We start from the raw sequence: 5,389 nt of genomic DNA on the forward strand, positions 1-5,389 counted from the left end.
CCCGCGCTCAGAAAGAACTAGCCTTACCCGTATACAGTGGACCGTGATTGGTTTAAAATAATAGAAAACACACATAACACCCTCTCCGCTAAGAAAAAAACGAAACATAAGTGGGTGTAAACGTTTTCGATGCCTACGCGGCGCACCTGTACGAAAAGAAAAAAAAATAATTCGCGCAAGAGAAGAAAATTAGTATCAAAGTAACATCTTTCTATCTTAGCTTAACTTCATAATCTCCAAAACGTGTAGGCAACTTATGTGGCCTTCGTAGTCTCACAGGTTGTCTTGAAGTAGTTTCTATCGGGTCAATTTCGCATTTGGAGGAATTTTCTAGTTGCGCTGGCAACGCTTGTGGAGGAGGCGGTGTTCTTACTACTCCTGGTGATCGGTGATCCGCTTCCTCAACGTTATCCCTAACTCTTTCCTCTACTGGAGGCGTATAATCGACTAATGAATAATCTAAGTCGGACGTGTTATCATTAATCTTTACTGGCGTCTTTTCGCCAATTACGCGTATCTGATTGATGTGTCTTTTCCAAATTCGTCCATCATCTAGTCTAATCGCGCTTATAGTGTAAATTTCCTATACACTCTAAAATTTTTCCAAACATCCATTTGTCTGCACCTATATAATTTCGACAACTCACTCTCTCTTCCTCCTTAAAGATACAATGAGTTTCTGTTCTTTCGTTACAATTCTTCGTTTCTGGAAGTAGTAGGTCCAGACGTGTGCGTATTTTTCTAGTAAACATTAATTCTGCAGGAGATTTCCCTGTCGCTGGATGAATCATATTTCTATATTGTATTAATATTTGTTGTAACGCAATGTGTACATTGGTTCTGTCGCTTCGCATACGACGTAAGGAATTCTTTAAAGTTTGTATAAACCTTTCGGCCTGACCATTGGTAGCCGGATTGTACGGTGCCGTAAATTTTTGTACGATTCCGTTTTGTTTTAAAAACGAAGTGAATTCGGACGAAATAAAAGTTCTTCCATTGTCTGACACGAACGTTTTTGGAATCCCGAATGTGTAGCGAAAATTTTTCTACACAAATCTATTGTAGTCTTTGCTGTAATGTCTTTGACGATGTAAACTTCTGGCCATTTAGTATATGAATCTACTAAGATAAAGAAAAAATGTCCTAGAAAAGGTCCTGCAAAATCTGCGTGAACACGACTGAAAGGAGTTGCGGTTTGCTCCCAAATATGTGGTTCTATTTTAGTAGGGTTATTGCGAAAAGAGTTACAATCTTTACAATTTCTAGCTAAAGATTCTATATCTTTATCGATATTTGGCCATCAAACATAGCTCCTGGCTAAATTTTTCATTTTACTAACTCCAAAATGTCCAATATGTAATTCTTGTAGAATTTTTTTACGTAATGTTAATAGAATTACTACTCGATGACCTCTTAGAATTACGTTATTTTGTAGTGTAAGTTCGCCGGTATCTAAGTTGAAACCTGATAAATTTCGCCCGTTACAAACGATATGGGACCGAATAATTTATAGCAATGTGGCGTAAATTTCTTGTTGGTTTTGCTGGACGTTATTCGACAGTAACAAACTCAGTTACTCATCCTGTTGATAATAATCGTAAGCTTTGGTTTATCGCTGATCCTGGTCATCTTTTAAAGAATCTTAAATTCTGTTTGCTTAATAACAAAACTATTACCTTGCCTACGAACTTTATAAGTGCAAATAATCTTTCTTCTTCTGTGGTTAATTGCTCGCATGTAAAAGAACTTGCTGAGTTTCAAGAAAATTTACAGCTAAAACTAACACCGAAAATTAAAGTAGACGATATTTTGAATGGCACTTTTAATAAAATGAAAGTAAATAAGGCCAAAAATTTTTTGTCTCGCGATGTTAGTGCCGGTCTAAACTTTCTAGCGATGCAAAATTTCAAAAAAGATTATCAGACAACATCAGCTTTGTTCATTGAAGTCGTTTCAAAATGGTTTACGTTAGTGACTTCACGTACTCCAAACCTCGCATTGAGAAAAAAATCCCAGGTAATAAGTTATTTGAAAATAAATTTCACACACACACACACACACACACACACACACACACACACACACACACACACACACACACACACACACACACACACACACACACACACACACACACACACACACACACACACACACACACACACACACACACACACACATCAATTGCATTTTTAGAATCTATTATAGAACTTTTTCAAGAAATAATAGTTGGAAGTGGAGCACAATTCAAACCTGTACAACGTGGAGTCATTATCACAGTACCAAGTCAATCATCGAATTGTCGACGTACTTAATCGATGAAAAAGGCTATGAATATGTTTTAGCAGGCCGATTAACGTCAGATTGTGTGGAAAATATATTTTCTTCTATTAGAGCTAAACAACCTAGTCCGAATGCTTTGCAATTTAAACAAAATTTAAAGATTATCGCGATATCAAAATATCTAAAACCAGTAGGTAACTCTAGCTATAAAGAAAATGATAGAGTTATTGCTGGTGATTTTTTAAGGCCCAGTTTCACAAGTGTCGGTTAACTTTTAATCTTAGATTAACTCACTCTTCGTCTCTTTCTAAGGGGGACGTTTAGAAGGAGACGAAGAGTGAGTTAATCTAAGATTAAAAGTTAACCAACACTTGTGAAACTGGACCTAAGTAAGCCTAAAACAAAAGAAATTAAGAAAAAAATGCCACTTGTACCTGATTTTTCCACAAAGGTCATAAACTTAGGAAACCCAGAAATAAATGTGTTATACTATACATTGTCGGATATATTTTCTCCCGTATTTCAAAATATAACGTTGTATGTGAATTGTGTTTAAATTCCGCTGGATCTGTCACATACAAACCGATTTCAGAATGTATGTACAAAATTCGTTCAGTTAAAATGTTTTCGACGTAATACGCTTTTTTTGTCAATAACAGAACATTTGAATACTTTTATGAGATGGAAATCGTTATCAGACAATATCTTCCATACTTGAAAACAAATTTTGATGCGAAAAAATATGATATAGTAAATTAAAAAAAAAAATGCAGTGCATTCAATGCGATGCGTTGAAAAACTGCCATAACATACAATGTAAAATAATGATGCATTTCATTAGATTTCGACTCCGAATAAGTAATTCTAAAGTCCAATTACCGAACAAAGTTTACAATAGTAAAACCATGGCTATGCATGCGATAGTACGGTAGTTCAACTAACCATTTGTAGCCGTTATATAAAAGAAAATGAATATACAAAAGTTTAATTAAATATTTAATTTAATTTTGTGTTATTTAAAAAATTAAACTTGTGTTCTTTTATTTAATGTATTTAATTCATATATAATTATTTACTGCATTACATTTTATTTTACATATATATTGTACCTGCGCTAAGAATAAAAATAATAAAAACAAAAATAAAAATAATTACCAAACAATTTTTTTTCTTTTGGCATTATATTATTTGTGATTATTATCAATTGATTCCCTATTATTAACCTTTATTTAACGATGTTATTTTACTTACGAAACCTTTTTCAGGACATATATACATTTATACATCACTATATTCATATATATTTACATCATTATTTATACACTAGTTTATACATCATTTTCATCAGCGATAGCACTATTCAGAGTACAAGCGTATTTCAATCCAAATTTTATGCCCGTTCGCGCTCAATGAGTAGCGTTCCTTATTGGCGCTGTCATTTTGTGGGGCCAAGTCACGTGCACCAATGACGCGGAATCCTCGAATGGCCAGTCGCTAGTAAAGGTGCCTTTTCATGCTGACGCTCGACGCTCATTTTCAGCGGCAAGAAGGTCGCATGACCACACGTGACGTCGGCGTCAATTGAAATTCATGAAAAGGAAAACAGCGTCAAAATTTCGGCGTATTCGCGCTGCTTTGGCTTTGACGCTAAAGCTGAGAAAATCCAGCTTTCTTTGCTTGACGCTAGCGTCAGCGCGAAATCACGTGATTTTATTTATCTTTATCTCGCTAAAAAATAATGTATTAGTAAAGTAAAAAGTATTGTTCCTATTTTCTTAACAACATTTTTGTCTTAATTTTATCGACTTTATAAAGTTGAATTAAAGAATGTAATTGCATGCAATTATTAAACTTTTTTTGATGATGCTCAATGTACGTACACCTATATCATATACGCTTATCATATTCATAATGTATTATACATGTGAATATATTATATGATGATTGTACCTCATATTGCTACCAAACTTATATTACGTGATTATTAGATCAATGATTGAACAAATTTAGAACGCGTAATATCCTTTTTTAACGAGAAAACAAGGAGTGTAGTGAGGGTGGAGAAAAGATACGGAAGGAAATTTTAGACAGCGAGAGGGGTAAACGGAAAAATTAACAGAGCCGATCAGGATTTAAACTCGAAACCTTTCGTTTTCTACCTTCGTAGTTTGTTACTGTGTGTTGCTTCACAATTGCTTTACCCCACATAGCAAAATGTTGGCAATATGCCGACAGCATGCCAGTAAATGTATCTCATAATTTCGCAGCAAGATCTTCTTGTGCTGTGTTTTTTATTCTATCCTATTTGATTTTTACTACCTTATAATTTTTTATCAAGAAGTATGTCAGTTTACGTTGCATTTCAATTTTATATTTAAATATAAAACTGCATTATAAAAAAAATAAAAAAAAAGATAAATTTAAATAGTTTTAGGACGTTACAAACATGTAAAATGATCTAATATTATCAATAATATATTTACTATTATTTAAACTGTACAATTAGTAAAAGAAATTTGGGTAAATTTTGATTTTAATAATTGCTTTTGAATGATTCGTTTTTTGCAGATTTTATATATAAAAATCAATAAATGTATGAAATATGGGTCTTTATACGTCATTAATTATATAAGTAAATTATGTCCTCATCAGCATTAATAAAGTACGGCGTTTAGTTTTCGAGAAATAAGGTGTCGCTTTAGAGGACCTATGTCGATATTAGCGACTTACCTCTTCACTTCTAATAAAAATATAATAAGTAAATTATTTGAGAATAGGCATTCTATTTTTTTGCATAAACTGTCACCTATTGTGAGATAATTTTTATATCCTAATTAAGTCATTGTTATTAAGTACATATTTTGTTTTATTATTATCAGTATTTGAGGACTATATATATGTATATATGTATATATGTTGTTCTAAGAAAAGAACTTAGAACAACATATACCATGCATTTGTAGCAGTTTGCAGAAGAGACTTGTCATCAACCAAAAAGGAACTTATCAACAAAATTTTTGTAGCATAAATGGTCTTTATTTATGCTACAAAAATTAGTAAAGTTTAATAAAAAAAAAATTGTTATAAAATACTTACCCAGTTGAAT

At 32.8% G+C, this 5,389-nt stretch overlaps 1 pseudogene; it reads left to right on the top strand.

The window, feature by feature from the left end:
* The first annotated feature begins 1,483 nt into the window (after positions 1–1,483).
* Positions 1,484–2,043, top strand: LOC143901908 (uncharacterized; annotated as a pseudogene).
* The last annotated feature ends 3,346 nt before the right edge of the window (positions 2,044–5,389 follow it).

Source organism: Temnothorax americanus, unplaced genomic scaffold (genome assembly GCF_048541705.1).
Source record: "Temnothorax americanus isolate GAGA-0224 unplaced genomic scaffold, ASM4854170v1 Scaffold37, whole genome shotgun sequence".
In the NCBI taxonomy this organism is placed as follows: domain Eukaryota; kingdom Metazoa; phylum Arthropoda; class Insecta; order Hymenoptera; family Formicidae; genus Temnothorax; species Temnothorax americanus.